General features: G+C 36.5%; 1 protein-coding gene across 3 annotated transcripts in view; it reads right to left on the bottom strand.

Moving 5' to 3' along the window:
• Positions 1-22969, bottom strand: part of LOC138695934 (phospholipid-transporting ATPase IF-like) — a 344160-nt gene that overhangs the window by 277762 nt on the left and 43429 nt on the right. The gene's annotated exons all lie outside the window — the stretch shown is intronic.

Below are 22969 nucleotides of genomic sequence, written 5' to 3' on the forward strand. Positions count from 1 at the left end.
TTATTGTTGGTTTTTAAGGTGTTCACGTGCTCCTGTGCTCATATAGAGGAACCGCCACTGGCTTAACGACTTTCAGAAAGGAATTTATATTTTAAACAATAGGCCTATGCCTTGTTTAAGGGGAAATTACAAAAGAAGCAAAATCGTTTGAGAAAGGGAATGGAATGGAATTTTTGAGAGGGGGCACTATGGTCCAGCACTGCGACCTGTTACGATCTACTGCGCTAATCCTCAAAATAGGCGCGAACTCAATCCGGCTGACTGCACTAAGGCAGTCCTAGGCCAGCTTTGCTATAGAATGATGACGGAATGGAGAAATGGTGACGGAAGGATGTAGATGCCTAATATGGGGTAACGGGAGAACCCCGAAAAAAACCCCAACTGCGACCTTGTCCATCACAACGAAAAATCCCAGACCTAATCGAGACTCGAACCTGGGCCGCCTGCGTGACAGGAAGAAAAGGAAATATTAAAACAAGTTGCCGATTTAAACTACCTGGAGTGTGATACCTATATAGGCTATTATGAATCTGACAAGGATATAGAAAATAAAAGTAATGCGTTTGGAAAATAATAGGCCTATACTCGCTCGTACTTGTATGTGAGATTATGAACACACATGAAACATGGGACTAGAAAGGATAAAAGACTGACATTTTACCGAACTATGGCAGTTGCAATACTGTTGCACATAAGTAAAACAAGGATAACTACAAATTAAGAAAAAAATAAATAAAATTCAGGCGGCAGAAATGATACTCGTATTTCTGACGTCAATAAAAGGCTGTACGAAGTAGATAGAAATAATACCATTGAACGGAAAATCGGCCTAGAAGACAAAATTAACTAATATAAAAATAAATCGACAAAACATATAAATAGTTTCGGAATATGTATGATAAGAACTTTCTTGTGTTAAAATTTTTACGTACCTTGTTAACATGTTTCGATCTATTTTCGGTCATCTTCGGAACTAAATAGTGTGAGCAATCACCGTCTAACATTGAAAATGAACTACAAGCCGAAGGAAATAAAAAGTCTGGGCAGACCGAGAAAAAGAATGCAATCGTAACAAGAAAAGGGCTCACCACGGAAAGTGAAGGAAAAGAGGAAGTAGGGGTTTTTATATTTATCTTATTCCTCCGGTGTCTCGCTGGTCTGTAGGCGAGGAACATAAAAGTGCAAATGTGTCAAATTTAAAATTCTGTCACACACAATGGTGGCACGTGATTCTGTAAATGTCATCCTTTATGAGTTTATATTTATTAATGCTAACATTGATATCGTAAAGCAGCCGCGGCAAAAATGCGACTCACGAGCACATTGTGGCTCGCAGTGCTTTTCTCTCGCTTCCTACCTACAACCCCCACCCTCTTACTCACTGGAGTCAAACTCCGTTCTATTTGTATTTGTCTCGGATCTGCGAGTGGCGTATCGTCGCAATATCTCTCTCGAAACCATGTACCTCTATAAAAAACGAAAGTTTCAAGTAGGATGGGAGGATGCATTATTTTGCTTACAATATAATGAAAATATTAAATGTATTTGTTCACAAATATTACTAGGGAAACGGTGTATAACATAAAACGGCATTCTAAGTTACTACATGTTACTGATGAAACATTAAAAGGTTAAGTGTTATTATTATTATTATTATTATTATTATTATTATTATTATTATTATCATTATCATCTGTGTACGTCGATTCTTTTACAGCGGATGTACGAATAATGCGGTTAGATTTTCAATTTAAACTCAAAGATTTACAATGTGACGTTAAATGAAAGCTAGATGTAAGGACTTGACAGATATTGAACTTTTCAAATCTCTTGAAAAAAATAAATATTTGAAGCTTCGTTCTTTCGCTTGCTCTGTTGAAGCCATGTTCGCTGTAACTTACGGTTGTGAAAAATTATTTTCAACAATGAAAATAGTAAAAATCAAATTCAGATCACGACTGACAGACAAATACCTTCGTGATCAACTACGATTGGCAGTAAGTGACATAATTCCTGATTTTGAAACTTTGTCGCAGAGACATTCTGAAGACAGTTAATTTTAGGTTTTGATAATGTGTCCTATGTTTTCTTGTTCATTTCTTTCTTCGTTACACGTCCTAAACATTAACTTCCCCTTCGGTTGTCCGCCTCCCTCCATAGGTGCTATGCACGTTGCAGCTTACACAGTGGCTCGGCGCACCACGGCCTTTTCGTCACGGTTGTCGTAAAGGAATACACGATAGGGCATGACACTTATGTTTGTGTTTCCTCGTTTTGTAATCTATGAAATGGTTCCCAAAATGTATTCTACGTTAGCTGAAATTATTCTATTACTGGCTATATTTTAGACCAAACTTGAATTGATATGCGGTTTTGAGCGAATTTTCATGCTCATAATCACGAGAACGTTCTTATAAACAATGTTTTGTTTCACGCACAACACACGCAACATTTTGGGGAAATTTCACTACTGCTTTCGCGTTTAACATCAATAAATTAATATTTTTATTAGCAGCCATAAACGGTTCTTAGATTCCTGTAGCATAGAACCAGAATCGCCATTCTACATACATATAAAAATATGAGACTGATATTTCCTGTACTAAATGCCATCTATGACAGCAAACGTATTATCTGATAAATAACATCAACACTATGTGCATTACGTATATAATGCAATATTGGACTGTTCAGTGAAGTGAAGCTAACGAGACATCGCAAACAAAGTACATTCTGGTAGTAACATAATTCAGTATTCTGATGTTAAAATTTTGTATGTATGTATGTATGTATGTATGTATGTATGTATGTATGTATGTATGTATGTATGTATGTATGTATGTATGTATGTTTGTATGTATGTATTTTTTGTATTTATTAAAAACGGCATGTTCCATTACACTGAGTAATACTACATGCACTGAGCTCTCTTGTAATATTACAGTTATTTACAATCATCTACAACAGGCCTGCACAAACAGCGCTCAACGAGCGCGCGCGCTCCTCTGGAGCGGGAGAGCGGTGTTTACCGCTCGCCGAAACGGAGAGGAAGATACGTCAGAATGACATAGACTTGCTATAGGTAGAGGAGAGGGAAACGACCACTCAGCTATCTAGTGGAGTGCAGTGTGTAGGCCTATTCTCAGTAACTGTTTCACGTTGCTTACCTACTGCTACAGTACAGTATGGAGGAATCTAAAAGACGGAACATAACATTTAACGATTTACAGCTCGAACTTATTGATTTTCAATGTGACCTAAGGGCTAAAGATCGTCTGAATAATACTACTAGCCTGGTTGAGTTTTACAAGACTAAACATTAGCAATAATATCCACGACTACACAGGCTGGCTGTGAAAATGATTGCTATGTTTGGCTCAACATTTATATTTGTGAGCAACTGTTTTCTATAAACAACTTTAATAAAGGCAGACATCGAACATCTGTAACTGATGTTTCATTACGATCAGTAGGCTACTGTTCCTTTCAGCTGCCAACAGCATAAAACCTCATTTTCATGTACTGATAAATAAAAAGATAACAAAATGATACTGTACATTTAAGTAGCTATGGAATTTCTATTATTTCTGTAAAATAAATACTTCTTTATTAATTAATAATAGTGCAAGATAGTTTTGTAAACACTGAACGGGAATTTATTTCATGAACACCTTGTGTACATTTTGTACGAGATCACTCCTTCTTCCAGTCCACACTTATACAGAGCGCAGCTAATACCTGCATTCCGCTCATGAGCTGTGAGCTGGCTCGGAGAGCGCAAACCTTGTGCAGGCCTGATCTATAACAATTCAAAGTTTACAATCTAATTTGAAGATCAGTTGATTTTGTTTTTGCCGTTCACTTATTTCTCTCGAAATATGTGCTGCATTTATATTGATTTTCTGCAATTTGAAATTTACAATCTGATTTGGATTATTTTCTTTTCCACAATTTTCTCTTATTTTTTCTCTATAAAAATGTTCTAAGGTCACAATTAATTATAGCTATCTACAGTTTATAGTTTACAATCTACTGTTAGACTATTGCAGATTCTAAAATTATTGTTTTTTATGATACTCTAGTTTTACAATTATTTACAATTTCTACCATTTACATTTAACAGTATTTACAATACTACTTTCTTTTTTTTTTCTACAACTGGCTAATTTTCTCAAAAGGTATATTATTTACAAATTGTATAAGTTTCCTAGTATATTTTTTATGAGGTCGTCTTTGTTAGGTGGCCAGTTTTCAGTTCTTAATACAGCCGCGATTAAACCATCTCTTTCCTGATCTAATAGTTTGCAATCGAACAATAAGTGGTCTACCGTTTGGTGGCTAATTTGACATGGGCATGTTGGATTGTTTATAATTTTAAATCTGTATGTATGTATGTATGTATGTATGTATGTATGTATGTATGTATGTATGTATGTATGTATGTATGTATGTATGTATGTATGTATGCGGTGACCAGATTCACATCGATAAAAAAGAGGACACAAAGCTTAAAAAGGAGGATATTGTTCGAAAAAAGAGGGCAGAAAATACATACTTAAATTTAGACTTAGGCCTAGACGGGGTTATTCAAAAAGAAAGAGCAGATTTTAAATATTTATTTTAAACAAACTATGAACAGTAGAAACACTTGCCGCACACCATTGGATAGAGGAAGGTTTAAAGTTTTATAGTCCATGAGGTTGCAAGCACTCAACATGCGCATCATGTGTTACGCGACAAACATCAAAACGGTGGTCTATTTCTTGCCACATAAGAATCAACTGGTCCCTAGTTATGGAATTCACGGCTTCAACAATTCGATATCGTAGATCTTGAAGAGTAGCAGCAGGAAGGTGTGGTACAAACACTCTGTCTTTTATGTACGCCACAGATAGAAATCACAGGGGGTAAGGTCGGGAGAACTGGGAGGCCACACACACGATGAACACGATCTTCTCCACCTCTTCCAATCCAACGTGCCGGAATGGTGTCGTTCGGATAATGCTCCACTAAAAAAAAGTTCTTGCACTTTCTTTACAGAAACGGCGCACAAAACATTCACCTTCAGTGAGTTCTTGCATGTTCGACGACTCGTAAGGATTTTTAGTCCCTCAAATTCGGACTGGCGAGTAACTGCGGCGGACAGGCCGTTGCTGTTTCCGCTTTGCTTATGGCCCCGGATCGAGCATCGCGTGTAACCAAACGTTAAAAAAAAATTTGAATCTTCCTCTATCTATTGGTGTGCAGTAAGCGCTTCTAGTGCTTATACTTCGTTTAAAATAAATATTTTAAATCTGCTCTTTCTTTTTTAATAGCCCTGTATTATACTTTAAATTACATCAATATCTATTTACAATACAGATTTAGGCTTATATCATGCTTAAAAGTAAGTTAATATCTATTTTATTACAACATAATTACGAAAAAATAATAATGATTTTACAGTTAGTTACATATTAAAGTCAAGAGAACTATAATTATATGAGAGAGAACAGAAAATATATATTTAGATTTTTATTTGCACCTCAATCTCTCGATTTACTAGCTACCTGTGAGCAACGGCCATAACAAGGAGGAGCAAAGGGAGTTATGATCGTTGGCAAAGAGTATATTCCGTCGATGCTGCTGCCATCTACAGGCAAATTATTTGAAAAAAGCGTCAAATCAGATAATTTCAAAATATCAGGCATGTAAGTTACGAAAAGGAGGACATTTCTTGATTTTTTAAAAATCCGCCCGGACCCCGGATAAAGGCCTAGAATGGAGGACATGTCCGAACAAAAGAGGACGTCTGGTCACCCTATATATGTATGCTTTTATACGTGTAGCTATATGTATTCCTATATATTCGTATCTCCTTAAGTCTGTGATAGTACGCACTCTGTGCACGGGTTATATCTTCAAAGTATTAGACAAATTTTCCTCGCACATTACGAGTTTACTTACCAGGAGAATAAGAAGACAATATTTTAGAGTTACAATTAACAACACTACGTTATTCATAGCCTGTTTTGAAGGAGACAATACGGTAAAAATGTTATACATATCGCACAAAATACCGTCCAGCGAGAGGTGTGTCCGCGTTTGGCGACAAGCTTACGGCTTTCATAAAAACAATCCGGTTGTTAAAGCGTACTTTTCTGTCGATGTGGTTCGCGTTGAGTAAAGAGAATCGCTACACACGCACTGTCCTACTGACGCACAACAGAGTTCACAACTGCAGTACCGGTATGTAAGAAATGCTGCCTCTCCGTCCAGTCACGTGACACAAACACTGAACGGACAGTTTCATTCATTCGAGACCAGATTAAGATTTCTTGCAAATTGCAGCATAACTCCCAACTTTTATTGTAGCTTTAAACAGCTAAGTTTTTATGAAGAAATCTGCTCGTAAAAATAAAAATGTTTACGTCTGCAATGAAGATACTGGCCTTGCCATCTCCTTACATAACCTGCAACTAAAATGCTTAATGCCACAACTGACCTATCTCCCCTTATATTTCTCTTTGTTAATTAGTTATTTAACTTTAAACCTTTATTGTGATAAGACATGAAACAATACATCATCACCACCAGGCTTCTTTTCATTGGTCTGTCATTGTTTTTTCTCATAGAGCAGTGATGTCAAAGCAAGCGCATTTTTCTGACTTTGACGTCGTGCGCGGGCAGCAAGTGCTAAGTATGGAAAGAGGAAGGGTTGTGTATATGAATAAGCAGCCTGTTGGATTAAGAAAACAGAGCACAAACGGAACGTGAAATTCTATGTGGTTATTTTTATATGGCTTCTTTCTGTTTAATATTGTCTTTTATTTATTTTATTTTATTTTATTGGGTTAATTTACGACGCTGTATCAACATCTAGGTTATTTAGCGTCTGAATGATATGAAGGTGATAATGCCGGTGAAATGAGTCCCGGGTCCAGCACCGAAAGTTACCCAGCATTTGCTCCTATTGGGTTGAGGGAAAACCTCGGAAAAAACCTCAACTAGGTAACTTGCCCCCATCAGGATTCGAACCCGGGACACCCGGTCTCGCAGCCAGACGCGCTGACCGTTACTCCACAGGTGTAGACTTTAATATTGTCTGTAAAACAAATGTACTAAGACTGATTTCTTAATATTGCACTTGTGTTTTAAATCTTAATAACATAATAGAGAGTTAAGAAGGAATATTCACTTAAATTTCGTAGTAGTATAATATTATACTGTATTAAGTGAATGAAACACATCATTCATAAAGAAAGTGATATTCCAAAGAAAGAGCTTGAGTATGACTTGATAAGTTGGAATTTATATTGATGGTATCTTTAGCCTTACAAAAGTAATCAATAAACTAATCAAAACAATATTACAGTACAAAGCAAAGTTGCCTAGGTATTGTATCTGTTTTAAGTGTAACTAATATGACATAACAAAACTCTTATCGCATTATGCTTTTAAGGTGATATTTGTGAGCAACTTCCTATCATCAGAATATTAAATTATTTTCTCGAAATGTGCTGAAGCTATAGAGCTGACATTTTTACAACACATGGGCACGTATCTTTTGCTTATGATGTAACAGTAGTTGCTTTGTTAATTCATTTCCTTACAAACAATTTCCATGCGAATATTTTCAAAATTTTCAATACACTAACTTCAGTAATACATATTTACGGTATATTAGATTTACGAAAACATTCTGTAAGGCTATTAAATAAATAGGCCTATATCTAAAAATTTCACTTTTCTATAAAAAAAAAAAGGCTGAGAAAATATTTCTTTTGAATAAAAAAATCAAACTTGTGAAAAATGAACATTAAAATTAAAACTTGCATTCTTATAATGCACTTATACTTTTCAGACAAATCTAAAAATTAACATGGATACAGTTTTAATAAGTTCTCCTCCCTTTATCTATTGAATCAGTGCTGGCCATCCCTGAATATAGCTCGACCAAGCGGCATATACTACCTCTTTCGTCTGTCTCTTTCCTTTCCGCTGTAAAGCGCTCAGGCTCTTCTGAGCTCTAAAGCGCGCGCTTGCTCCTATGGGCATCAATTGACGTGCTGTCATAGAGCTATGATTTATTGTAATTTTAGTACGATCATCATTTCAATCGATGATATGGCGTTGTTAGAGCATAAGACGAGACGATACTAAGGAATATACTACTTCTTCTTCTTCTTCTTCTTCTTCTTCTGCTTTATCTTTTGCTTCACGGCGTCGGGTCTGTCTACATCCATCTCCTCCATTCCTCTCTATCACTCGCAATTCTTCTCAGTTCTCCAATTCCTTTCCTTGTCATCATTTCAATATTATCCATATATTTCGTCCTTTGTCTTCCCTTTCCTCTTCTCCCTTCAGTCATTACTTCCATTACTTGCTCTGGTTTTCTTTCTTCTCCCATTCGCACCATGTGTCCACACTAGAGATGAACAACGATCGAGAAAGCAAGACTAACAGCGCCCGCAAAGCCGAAAACCAGCACAACAATGTTGTATAGGTCGCGTCGTTGACGTATAAGACTACTTTTGAGTTATATAAATCTGGCTTTCAGCCTAGATCATATAACAGATAGTTCATCCCTATGTTAAAATCGGTAGCACTTTCAAGGGAACAACCGCCAGGATCGCCACTCGTTCGCCGTAAACGAACACGAGATGACAGTGCAGTCGCTAATGTAATTCAAATGGGAGTTATGACGTGACTCCTTATGTAACAACTAGATGGCAGCATAGTAAACCTGACAAAGTTGTTATCGCAAAGCCTATAAGGCCGAGCAATCTGGGTATATATGATCTAGGTTTTCAGGTAGAAGCTCCCTGTGAAGCAGGCTCCAATAATTTCAAGGGAAAGATTGTTCCGAGGCCGGGCATCGATACCGCGACCATTCGCTTAGCGCACGAATGCTCTACCGACTGAGCTACCCCAGGAACTATACACGACATCGTCGTAATTCTTCCCTTTATATCCACACAACTTGAATGGGCTGACAAGACGACAGAACCCAACTTTGAGTGCACACAATTCTGCGTGACTTAAATTGTGGCTTTCTGTTAACGTACCTCCAGTAACGAATATATTATGCAAATCTGGCCATGTAGCCTACTCCTATTGAAGAGCAGCAAGGGGGCCGCCATATGCACTGTGGAGAGATTTGGGATTTAACCCAGGCGTATTGGTGCACAATCTAGTGACTGGCATATTGGTGCACAATCTAGTGATTAGAAGTTGTGCATTGCCACCTCTCCTAGTCCTGAGGAAGACATTTTACCTAAAAATCTGTGACCCCGCCGGGCATCGAACTCAAGCCGGCAAGTGTGAAGGCAGACGAGCTACCACAGGGCTAACTCGGCGGACCTTGCAAATTTTATTAACAGTGGAAAATGATTAAATTATAAGAGGGTAGACGGAAATATCATCATAAAACATGACCAGGAGCAGGTATTTATGGAGATTAATTTTATCATTTGTGTTTTTTAATATTGGTGTCGGCGGAAATTGTTGGAGATTGATTTTTACTCTTAGCGGAGATTAATGGAAATTTTGTAAAATACAATTATTTTGAAACTGGAGTACTGAGTATGAATATTACTTCCCAAATAATTAACTTTAAAGATTCGTTGGATTTTGGTAAAGTTGCGGTATGGCCAATTGACAATATTTGTTGGACTGAGACTGTATTTAACACACATTCATTAAAAACGAAAAAAAAAAAAAAAAAAAAAAAACTTGCAGGCCTCAAATTACCACTTTGAAATTATTAGTGAAATGTTAAATTTTCTATCTTTTGAGTTCACTAATGTAATGAGAACATCTGGAATACCATGTAATGCAGCCTACTTGGATATATAACAAATTCAAGTGAAAAAGAAATCCGAAAAAAAGAAACTCATAATATTAAATTCGCTACAAAAAGACGCAATAATAATAATTCGCGAATGTATTCATATTTCGCTATTAGAACTCTATTTCGTGATTTGCCAATATTGTTTTATCCGCATATTATTAATCAGAATCACTTAATTCTAAAGATTAGCAAAAATCTATTGCATATCTACTATGTCGTGATTTTCGCGATCTCCATAAATGCACGGATCTGAACATAATCCTATATTCTCTCCGCCCACTTTAAATTCTTTCTGAACTCGCTGGGATTCGAACTTGGTTCTCCCATGTGGAAAGCAGACCTCTAGACTAGACGTTCGGCTAAAGGAGTAGTTATCTTTAAGAATGTAGTTTTTCCATCCCTGTGAATCTTCCGTTTTGTTCATATCTTCCGAAACAAATGGATGGCTGGAAAGGCCTTGAATTAATAATTATTACATTTATTACCACTTAAAACAGGATCTCCTGTCGGCTGTACTTAACAAAGAGGGAAAAACACAGGATATGGCGATGAGATAGCAGAGTTTAAAATAAACAGGTGAAGGAAGATAGCGTGGAAGTCTAGTCCTCGTACGTCTGTTAAAGCCATCCATCTCATTATTGCCCCGGTTTCTATTGACAACGAAACTATTTTACGCTTAAAAATAAAATTGCATATGCCCTGAAACACTTGAAAAACCAAGCGAGGCGACTGAGATGGTAACATTTGGGACTCGCATTCGGAAAGTCCCGGATTTAAACCCCGTGGCCGGCCAATCTGACTGAGGTTTTTCATGGTTTCCCTCAGTCACAATACAAATTCTGGGTTGTAAATTTACATACTATGATGCATCACCGCCTTAATCACCAATATCATAAACAGTTACATGAACACGAGCCATCTAACACACGACGCACAGTGGAGTATTTGACCTCAAAAGCTGGCCAAAATCATTTTATTGGACTTATCGAAATAAAAAGAGTTCGTTAATGGCATAAAGCAACTAATAAATATAATTCTGAATAAACAGACAAGCAAATAAACATTTTAAGTACAGAAATTGAATGAGCATTTTTTAAAATAATCATCCGTATTATTCTTAATATTGGACTAGTTACAGCCATACAAAGTTTTTACGAAAATCAATTAAATTATGTACGTATTAGTAATCTGAAATCAAAAGGCTTCTACACTACAGCTGGAGTAAGTCAAGGATGCATACTGAGCCCACTGTTGTTTATAATATTGATTAACGATATTATTAAAAACATGCGGGTAAAGTACCAAGAAATTTTCTATTGGTAACTGGCTTATGAAACCTGTTAAAATTTCGGAGTTAGCTTTTGCCGATGATCTGGTATTACTGGCAAAAACTGAAAATGACCTGAAACATAATCTCAGTGTTTGGAATATAAATTTTTATTGGGTTATTTTACGACGCTGTATCAACATCCAGGTTATTTAGCGTCTGAATGAAATGAAGGTGATAATGCCGGTGAAATGAGTCCGGGGTCCAGCACCTAAAGTTACCCAGCATTTGCTCGTATTGGGTTGAGGGAAAACCCCGGAAAAAACTTCAACCAGGTAACTTGCCCCGACCGGGATTCGAACCCGGGTCACCTGGTTTCGCGGCCAGACGCGCTGACCGTTACTCCACAGGTGTGGACGTTTGGAATAGAGAATTAAAGAAAAGGAACATGAAGATTAACGTAGAGAAAACCAGAACAATGATAATCAGCAGGGAAGAAAAATTACATACCATTAAATTAGGGAACCAACTACTGGAACAGATATCTTGGTTCTGTTATCAAAAGTGATGATAGCATAGAAGGAGAAATCAATAATAGAATTTCAGCAGCAGGAAGACTGTATTATATGTTAAACAAAAATTTTATTAATAAAAAATAAGTCTCCAAGAAAACTAAATTAACAGTATATAAAACCACGTATATCCCCAGATTAATATATGGAACCGAGACGTGGTCTCTGACCTCCAAACATAAGAGTCAACTACAAGCCATGGAAATGAGATATTTAAGAAGAATAGAAGGAAAAACTAGAAGAGATAGAATACGGAACCAAACAATAAGGCTAGGTCTGGGAATTGATCCTCTCGTAGAACAAATAAAATTATCATAATTAAGGTGGTTTGGACATCTGGCTAGAATGAACAATGATAAATATCAAAAAATAGCGTGGCAAGTTGGAATGGAGGGGAAAAAAGACCTAAAGGAAGACCGAGGCAGACCTGGGAACAAGGAATCCAAGATACCATGCGGGAGAGAGGGATCGAATGGAAAGAGGCAAGGTCCATTGCTCAGGACCGTGAGAGATGGAAGGCTCTTTGTAAAACCTCTACACCAGGTGGTAAAAGAGGATCGACTAAGTAAGTATTATTCTTAATATTGCAAATCTATGTCTTCATCTTCTTCCTCGTATTTAGCAGTCACGACTTCATCAGTTGCTAGGACCATAACCTGTGGGAATAAAAGTTCTAATGTTTGTCTCAAAATTTGTTTCCTTTTTTCTATCGCCTAGATCGTGAGCTAGTAATCAAATTTTTGGAATTATTTTATGTTTCCCCATAAAAGCAACACCTCATGGTGGAAGAGATACTTCTTGCGGCATTGTAAACCTTACAATCGACCATTATACGTGTCATCGAAGTCTCTGGGTCCCCACGATTGTTTTAATTTATTTTATATTTATTTTCAATTTGTGCATCTTGTCCATGTACGTTGAGGAATACTGTTACATACAATATAGCAGGCTGGATCAATGATATTTTGAACCACTGTCTTTCCATTCCTTTCACCAGAGTCCTCCACAATAGCTGAGATACGTAGTTGTCAGAAGATGAGAATGAAGTAAATGGCGGAACTGTAGACAGAGTTCTGTCCTTATCCATTCATTCATGTCTTAAGTGGGAATCGAACTCAGGACGTTGTTAAAAACTGCGCACTTCCCTTGCGTACATTCTTATTGCAGGAGATTTTATCCAATTGACTGGGCTGTATGAAATGACCCTATGGACTCCTCCCATATGGACTAGAGACATCGCAAGAATCTATTCTTGGAAGTATTTCCCCTTGGTCAACAGACAACTACGTCAGATCACGATGGGTTCACATCTACATTTATTAGAACGAAGAGAGGGGAGCCCTACCCAGCTGCAGAGACAGCTGAATGCTAGCAATTGTTTTGGCATTCTCTTGTCTTTTCACGTGGGCGAATTCAACTATGACGAACGGTACACTGCATGGGCTTGTTTCCTTGGAAACTGAAGACAGTTTTATACCATTTCTCGAAATCGACCAATTCGGCAAATATTTGAGACTCCCACAAAGAATTTTAAGCCCATATGTCTACAAGTATCATCCAAAAGGGGTTACACTTATCTCTGATGTTAAATTATGAATAAGTCACTGCAAATCTTACTGTAAATGAAAAACGTATCTGGATTTTATTTTCCGTTTGAAGTTGGTCCTTTTAGTGAAAAATGTGTTATAATCCTATAATATGTATTCAAAAAACTTCATAAACCTTATCCTCTTGATAAAAATGCAAGTAAAATGAGATAAGTTATAAAAAAGTTCGTGTAGCTTCTGAAGTGAAACCTCTTAAACTGTAATTGTGCAGTAATTTTACATTTTTGTGCAGTGAAAGACGACAAATTGGAGCTTTAACACGTTTAAATTCAATATTTTTCATAATTTAAAAATGAAACAACTCTTTGTCCTACATTCTCCCACTCGTTCCAGTCTACACTTCTTCGTTTCTTTCGCTCAATATTCAGCGGTTGAATTGTCTTCATTCACTCTACGCCCCCTTTCGTTCAGCCCCTGATTTCGGCATAATTTCTAGCAAGCATTTTATTGACAGTAATCTAACTAGAGGTTTTGATTTATCTAGAGAAAATTAAAACTCGACTGGGATTTAATTAACTATTACACGATTAGAAGAAAGTATATAAAGATTAGAAGAAATAAAGTACTCTAAAATAATAAAATATTAATTGACTGACTAAAATTCTATTTTACTAATGTTAGCTTCACCAAAACGTTTGAATGGAGCCGCCATTTTCAATTGACTGTCAATCCTGTAAACAAATGACGACCGCAAAGCATGTTTTATAGTACCGTAAAGAATTTGTAGTTTGAAATGTTGGCCAACAAAGAAACAAATGGTAGGGAGGTGATAAAAACAAAAGAATATTAAAAGAAATAAAGTACTTTAATACAATAAAATATATATTAATTGACTTACTAAAATTATATTGCACTAATGTTACTTTCACCAAAACGTTTGAACGGAGCTGCCATTTTCAGTTGTCTATCTATGCGGGAAACAAATGATGATCGCAAAAGATGTATTATAATACTGTAACGAATTTGCAGTTTAAAATGTTGTCAAACAAAGAAGAAATGCTAGGGAAGTGATAAAATTGTGCAATAAGCAGACATGATTGGTTGAAAGACGTCCTTTCGTACCGTTTCATTGGTCAAAAGTATTATGACGTAGTAAAGTGTAATACTTACTTACTGGCTTTTAAGGAACCCGGAGGTTCATTGCCGCCCTCATATAAGCCCGCCATCGGTCCCTATCCTGAGCAAGATTAATCCATTCTCTTATCATCATATCCCATCTCCCTCAAATCCATTTTAATATTATCCTCCCATCTACGTCTCGGCCTCCCTAGAGGTCTTTTTCTTCCGGCCTCCCAACTAACACCCTATATGCATTTCTGGATTCGCCCATACGTGCTACATGCCCAGCCCATCTCAAACGTCTGTATTTCATGTTCCTAATTATGTCAGGTGAAGAATACAATACGTGCATTTCTGTATTGTGTAACTTTCTCCATTCTCCTGTAACTTCATCCCTCTTAGCCCCAAATATTTTCCTAAGAACATTATTCTCAAACACCCTTAACCTATGTTCCTCTCTCAGAGTGAGAGTCCAAGTTTCACAACCATATAGTCAACTAAATAATTTCACCGATTGCTTTTGACTATGTAACGTCACAACACTACACAGAAGACGGACTGCCCGGTGGAAACCCCCGTTCCCACTAATTCATGTCTTAATGTGTGTAAATTGGTTGAAAACGATAAACATCAATAACATTATTTACTCGATAACATAGCAACGTACACAATCCCGTAGCAATAACATGAAAAGTCTTCTTAAAACATTCGTCACAGTATTTGTTACACACCGAGACTTGTGCCCCGCCTAAAGAAATTTCACTTAAAAAGTATCATGTGATTCAAAAATGTCCTGTCATTGATGCGACGTCGCAACACAGTAAAACTGTTTCGGTGTTAGACGCGGTGAATCAGACTTTCCTGTAGTTAGTTTTTTTCCATTTCCGCAACTGTTGGTCATCATCAGTTGTAGAAATTTACTGTGACATCTATTTTTGCTGAAAACTTAGGCTACACATGAAGAAATGTCGCTCTCATCACGTTCACTTTAGGGCACATTTTATATGTAGGCCTGTCCCATACAAAGTGACACAGAAGTCAGGTTACATAGGAACAGTTACACTACGGTTGTATTCAATATGAAACCATTCCGAAAGTTAACAAATGTAAATACCTGGGAATACCTTTTAGCAGCGATCTCGGCTGGAGGGAACACGTTACTAACACAGCGGGAAAAGCATGGAGAGCGTTACACTTTGTGATGAGGGTACTAAGAAAAGGCTTTGATGAATCCAAAGAGATTGCATATAAGTTATTAGTTCGTCCAGTAATGGAATATGGTGCTGCATGTTGGGATCCTTACAGATTAGAACATATTAAGACACAGGAAAAGATTCAAAGACGGGCTCTCAAGTCGTAATAATTCAACATTAAAATGGGACACACTCACGGACAGGAGAACGCGAATTCGATTATGCGCAATGTTCAAAACATACAGAGGTGAGCCTGCCTGGAGAGAAATAAAAATAGGCTGCAGCCGCCAAATACTCTTCAAGGAACGACCACTCATATAAATTGAGGGAAAGAAGACAGAGGACGGACACCGGAAAGTTTTCTTTTCTCAATCGTACTATCAGGGACTGGAATACTTTACCTGCAGACTTACTAAAAGGTTCACCAATAACCAAAACTGTATTTAAAAATAGCCTTAAGGATTTTACTAAGAGAAGGTAGTATATTATGCACACTATTTAAATGGTGTAATTGATATTTTGTTATTTGAAGTGTTGTATCAGTGAAGTCAGTGAAGTTTTATAGTTTATAGAGCAAAGTATTTGAACAGTGAAATGTTTTTGAAGTGTTAGTGAAATCAGGATAGTATCAGTGAAAAGTGTCGTAATTCCAGTTCAGTGAGTGAGTTGACAGCGAAATGAGTGTAGTGGTGAAGGTACTTGTCCATGTATGAACATATCATACTCGTGGGTTTTAGGTCGAACTTAGAGTTAAGATACAAATTAGATTTACTTTAAATGTTATTTTAAATTTTAAGTGATCGTGCTTCATTTAATTTAGGACGCTCCTTGTCAATATTATTATACTATTGTTATTATTATTTATAATTATTATTATTTATTATTTTAGTGTTAACTATTATTATTTTTAGTATTAAATTAGTAGTAGTAGTAGTAGTAGTAGTAGTAGTAGTAGTAGTAGTAGTAGTAGTAGTATTAATTTATTATTAATTTTCATTATTCAGTGTAATTAGTTATCACTGCCACCGGAAATTTACCCATTTGCACTGTGAATAAATACATACATAGATACATACACGAGAGTCATCTTTTTGAATACAGTTAATATGTTAGAGCGGCTGAGGTGATTTGTGATGCGGCTTCTGTGATCCTTTCTTTTAGATGATCCATGATGTTAATTATCTCAGCGTACACGACAGTCTATAAGTGTCCCACAAAGTAAAATTCCAGGTGTGTTAAGTCCGGCGCTTGTGGTGGCCATCAAGACCTCGACTACCTATCCACCTTCCTGGACAATGTTCACCTAACCACGAACGAATTTGCCAATCGTAAGGGGGTAGGGCACTGTCTTGCTGAAACATGTCAGAAAAATTCCCTTCATTCATTCAGGATGATCGGGTAAACATTCTATTCAGCATTTCCTTATACCTCACAGCATTGAGATTACCTTCGAATGAAAAAGATCCAACGACTGTTGTTCCCCATATGTCACAGAAAATCATCAACCTTATGTCCCTTGAATTTTGGATGGATTCATCCAGTTCGGGTTAGTATCACTGCGATACCGCCAATTTTGCTTACTGACTTACTGACAATTTTAATATGTAACCTGAATTCTGCCTCAGTTATACAAGTGTTACGGTCCATAATCCGGAATAAATTCACACAGAAGGAATATCAACTGGCATTGACACATTTGACCCATTTTAATCAATATAATAGGCACCTTCATGTGTCACTGTGTTCAATTTATCTGTAAATTACGGGTCAAAAATACAATCTCGTAGACTTTAACCTAAGTGGATTTACGAGATCAAGACGCTGTGAACAGATGGTTCGATTTTCATGAGCCGGTAGGGACGTCGTAGTATTGAAGGCCTCTTTGAGGGTTCGAGGTCGACGACTTTAAGGTTATGTATCACTCTAATAACAGATCATAGACCAAGTGTTTCAAGTCCGATATTTATGGGTTAATTCACCAGTAGAATATTGTGGAACAGTTTTGTCAATCAATAATATTTATTTCAGATTGTCTCGCCTTCATCTACATCGAATTAATATCTACAAGCATCCACAGTGCACCCGCTGTATAAATCAGAACTCCATCATGGATAAAGAACATTTGCTACAATGTCCAACAATAAAAAAAAATAGATGCTGATTTACCATCGCAGCTCACATTGGGACGCCCGCAGGAGAGTGGAAGAAATCCAAGTTCTTAGCATTGGTCAACAACAACAGTATTTATTTCATATGTATTCTTTATAACGAAATAAATGGAATGACTATCTCCTCGAAATTGGCTCCAATTTTACTAGAAGATTTAATTTCACATTTGTTAAGTGCGATATTTTTGGACTGATGCCACCTTCGTAACCTAGGATCACTATGCCTTGCTTTCTATTATGTCTGGTGCTTGAAGATATTTAAGGCTTCATGCGGTTAAATATTGCATTTTGTTTACAGTAGCTGGTTTATTAACGATTTTCAACTTTATATTCTGAGTAAATAAATAATCAAAATAAATAATCGTATATCCGAAAGAAAATATATTAATAATGGAGTTAGACAAGGTTGTCCATTATTTCCAACACTATTTAATATTTACATGAATGAAATCATTTCTAAATGGAACCAAATCTATAAATCAGGAATAATAATAACCAGTACCTTAACATTAAATACCCTGCTGTTTGCAGACGATCAAGTTATAATTTCCAATTCAGAGGATAACTTACAAAGAGGACTATATACATTAAATAAAATATTATCAGATTTTGGGATGGAGATTTCAGCAAAAAAATCAAAAGTAATGGCATTTTTGGGACAAGATCCAATCAGAAGTAAGATAATACACAATAACCAATGCCTAGAACAAGAACAAAATTTCAATTATCTGGGTTGTGAAATATCTTATCAAAATGAAAAAGATGTGAAAAAAAAATCACCAAATTTACATAAATTTTAGAAATAATAACTAATACATTAAAAGCTAAATTAGTACAAAAATCCACAAGAATAAAAATAGATAATACTCTAGCATTACCCTTCCTTTTATACGGAAGTGAGATTTGGACATTAAGGAAAAGAGATATGAGCAGAATCAAAGCAACGGAAATGAAATTTCTCAGACGCACAGCAGGATATAGGCCTACTCTTTCAGATCGTAAAAAGGAATGAAGAAATATTGGAACAGTTAGAAGTAGAGTCAGTAGAAGAAAAAATAAACAGATAAAAACTAAATTTGCTACACCATGTAAAACGAATGGACAATTCAAGAACCCCCAGAATGATGATGCAATATCAACCCAGAGGACATCGACAGTTAGGAAGATCCTTTAGAAGACTGCTAGATGGGGCCGAAACAGGTCTACACAGGCCTAATCCGTCGCGGATGATGATGATGATGATGATGATGATGATGATGATGATGATGATGATGATGATGATGATATTGTGAGTATATAGTTTTATCTTACCGTTACAATTATTGTACATATTCATGCTTATCCTCCTTTCTTTAAAATAAAATAATAACCTTCTGAGATTTACAATCAATCAAAGCAAATTATCGTAATCTGGATTCCTTCCCATCAAGGTCTGCATGGAAATAAACAGGCTGATATGGCAGCGAAAAAAGCAACTCGTCTTCCTATACAGGATATGGACATTGACAATTGGCATAATGACATAGCCACTCATTTTTTTTTTTTAAATTAAGTGATCTATGGTACTCCAATTGGCTTCAAACATCTACTAGCGAACTCAGGGAAATTAGAACTGCTTCCAGTTTATCTTATCCAACTAAACTTCTATCCCGAAGGAATCAAGTTCTCAACAATCGACTATTTATTGGACATTATTGATTACTTAAACTGGGGGGATTCGATCCGGCATCGGAACTGAAATCCGGGTGGCTTGGTGGATAAAGCGTTATCATAATATGATAACGCAGAATTCCTGCACCAAAATATCATATGTACTTCGGTATATCATAATAATATGATATTCGTAAGTAATCACTTAGTGATTCAAGACGGCCCGTCGGATCCCGGCCACTTAGTCACTCGTAATGAGTGTACCTCTGTACATAGTGCGTTGGACTTTGTGCCACTGTCGCATATTCTATGATACAGTATATGAGGGTAGGCCACCAAAAGGAAACCGAGAGGTAGAACTTAAACTGAGGGGATTTGATCCGGCATCGAAACTAGAATCCGGTGTGGCTTACAAGCAAAGGTTCTGATGAAGGCAGATAAAAAAAGTTATTTTTTTTCTTCCATCATGTTAATAATGTCAAAAGAAGTGCTTATACAGGGACATCAGTTTATTTTTACTTGCATTTTTATTGTACCTGCTTTTCTGACTGTACTTGACTCCCACCCCTTTCACTAATGTCCTTGCTAACGTCAGACACACAAACTTACGGCCGCTGTTGCTAGCAGTGAAGTAAACAGTACAGAGTACAGTGTGTTTCAGAAATATGTTGCATTTTCTATAGAAGAAAGAGCTTACATTATGGAAATTTATTTTCACACAGGTATGGTGTGTAGCATAACTGAATTTATCTGTGTGGACTGAGCACAAGTGAAGATTAGAGTCATCGAAAGTACGGTACCCTACAGTATGGTACGGCACTTGACAGCATTATTTCAACAAGAGTTTTGTTTTACTGTTTGTAGGTATGAAGGACGATGATGGAAACTGGAATTACAATATAACCGAAAGTGAACAACAGTTTTTTTCCTGATTATATCATTACGGAATACTTTCGTAGAAATGTCATTAATCTGGTAGATAAATTTAGAGCAACAGTGTGTACAGAAAGGAAGAAAAGTGTAAGATGGCCAACAAAGATGACAGCAGATGCTGTAGAAGATGCTAAAGAAAGGATGCAACTAAGTCCTAATAAATCGGTCAAGACGTTAGCTGTAGAAATTGTTTTTTTTTTTACGGAAGTGCTCACAAAATTGTCAGGAATAAATTAGGTTAGTAATATGCTGAATAAAGTAAACGTTACATAACGAATATAACCGCCTGAAGAGTTGAGTTTGTGAAAAAAAAATGTTACTACTCTACTGTTTTTTGATAAAATACCGTAAAAGTAATGATCAAACTGAAAATCGTAACAGGTTACTGTATTTCCCTGTAACATAAATGGATACACTACTTTTCTCTCCTCCTATAGCTAGTAAAATGATTTGTTTACATATTGCACTAGTAACACCAAACTCCTGTAATGGAAGGGGGCAACAGTGTTTCCGAGTATAGCCAGGTTAATGTTTAAAATGTTGGTAAAAATAAAGTGATGTCCCTATATAAATTTTGGCCACTCGACCGCAATTATGAGGGCGGTAAAAAATAAGTTCGCCAGAGGCCGTTAACAGAAAAAAAAAATTTCATAGGACAAATTTATTAAAACAGACCCAGCAATTGTTGAGCTATTTTTCAACATAATTTCCATCGGAATTGAGACATTTCTCATATCATGGGATCGATAGAGAGAAGTGCAGACGCAGTCAAAGCTGGTTCCGATCTGAGGCGCCCGACTTCTACGACACAAAAATTAATCCCATGGTATAACAAATGTCTCAATTGCAGTGGGGGATATATTGACAAATAGCGTAAAAATTGCTGTATCTGTTTCAATAAATATTTTCATGCAATTTTGCTTTTTTTCTGTAAACGGCCCCAGGGAAAATCACTTTCTGGACGGCCTCGTAATTGCGGTCGAGTGACCAAACTTTGTATAAGCACTTCTTTTGACATTATTAACATGGTGGAAGAAAAAAAATAACTTTTTTATACGTCCCCATCAGAAAGTTTGCTTGTTAGTGGATAAAGCGTCAGCACGTAGAGCACCCGGGTTTGAGTCTCGGTGCCGAAGAGAATTTTTCTCTGTTCTATCCAACCTTTATCTTTAAAATAAGTAGTTTTCTTTAGTGATTTAGGCCCTTCTTTTAAACATCAATAATCAATAGACACTATTTTAGGTAAGCATAAATATGACAGAAGTGGCACAAAGTTACCCCAAATGACTGTACTCGGCCACGAACCTCGAATCCAACGGTCACCAAGCTAATCGCGAGACTACCGAGGACTACAAACCAGTACTTCTAAGTCTTATACAAAATGGCAGTGAATTCGAATGAAATTGGATCTCTAAAATGAGCGAGCAGGAATTACAGCAAATATTGACCACTCTAGATAACTCGTACACAGCGGTAAATAAGTATTTTTATGAAAGGAACTAACGAACCAACCTTGAATTAGAAACACAAGGCATTCAACAAGCTTCCGCAACATTAAAGCTGTCACTTAAGGAGCTTGCGTAACGTAATCACGCTGTATTGAGGAATAACAATTCCTGCCATGCATTGTTGTCGCGTTACGTAAAATAGAGACCAACTTGAAAACAAATGAATTCGACACAACCTTCAAATGCCGGGCGATCTGAGGGAACGAAGCATGGACTACCTGATTTCAACTTTATCTTACTCCGTCTATCTCCCATAATTAAGTTGTAATTGGCTGTTTCGAGTTAAGTTTTGTCCTCGGCCTCCTAACTCTTCTTTTCCCGCGAGTTCAATGCTCTAGCATTTTTGCTTTCGAATTCCATTTCAAGGCACATGGAGAACTCGATTTCCCAATATATATGATATGATATATACAGGGTTAGTTAAAAGTAAAGCACCAACTAAATAACTTTTGAAGCATGTGGTTCAGTGACATGAAACTTGGTATGTGGGGATAACCATATACTAAGAACTCAATAATGGTATTACCCGAGTTTTTTCTACTTTCGGTTTAACCGGAAGTAACTCCAACTCTCTTATTTTAAATGGAACACCCAATATATATTTTTTTTTTGAATAGTGCTCATTAAGAGCTTTTAAAAAATTACCCACACTTGATACTTCTGTACAAATTTAGTGTTGCTAAGTCAAGAAAACAGAAAAGTGTATCGAATATTAAAATAATAAATGCACTATCTAAATAACTTCTGAAGCATACGGTTCAGTGATATGAAACTTGGTATGTGGGGATAACCATATACTAAGAACTCAATAATGGTATTACCGAGTTTTTTTCTACTTCCGGTTTCACCGGAAGTAACTCCAACTCTCTTATTTTAAATGGAACACCCAATATATTTTTTTATTTTAGAATAGTGCTCATTAAGAGCTTTTAAAAAAATTGCCCACACTTGATACTTCTGTACAAATTCAGTGTTGCTAAGTCAAGAAAACAGAAAAGTGTATCGAATATTAAAATAATAAATGCACTACCTAAATAACTTTTGAATCATACGGTTCAGTGACATGAAACTTGGTATGTGGGGATAACCATATACTAAGAACTCAATAATGGTATTACCTGAGTTTTTTCTACTTTCGGTTTAACCGGAAGTAACTCCAACTCTCTTATTTTAAATGGAA

The sequence above is a fragment of the Periplaneta americana genome, chromosome 3 (assembly GCF_040183065.1).
Source record: "Periplaneta americana isolate PAMFEO1 chromosome 3, P.americana_PAMFEO1_priV1, whole genome shotgun sequence".
In the NCBI taxonomy this organism is placed as follows: Eukaryota; Metazoa; Arthropoda; class Insecta; order Blattodea; family Blattidae; genus Periplaneta; species Periplaneta americana.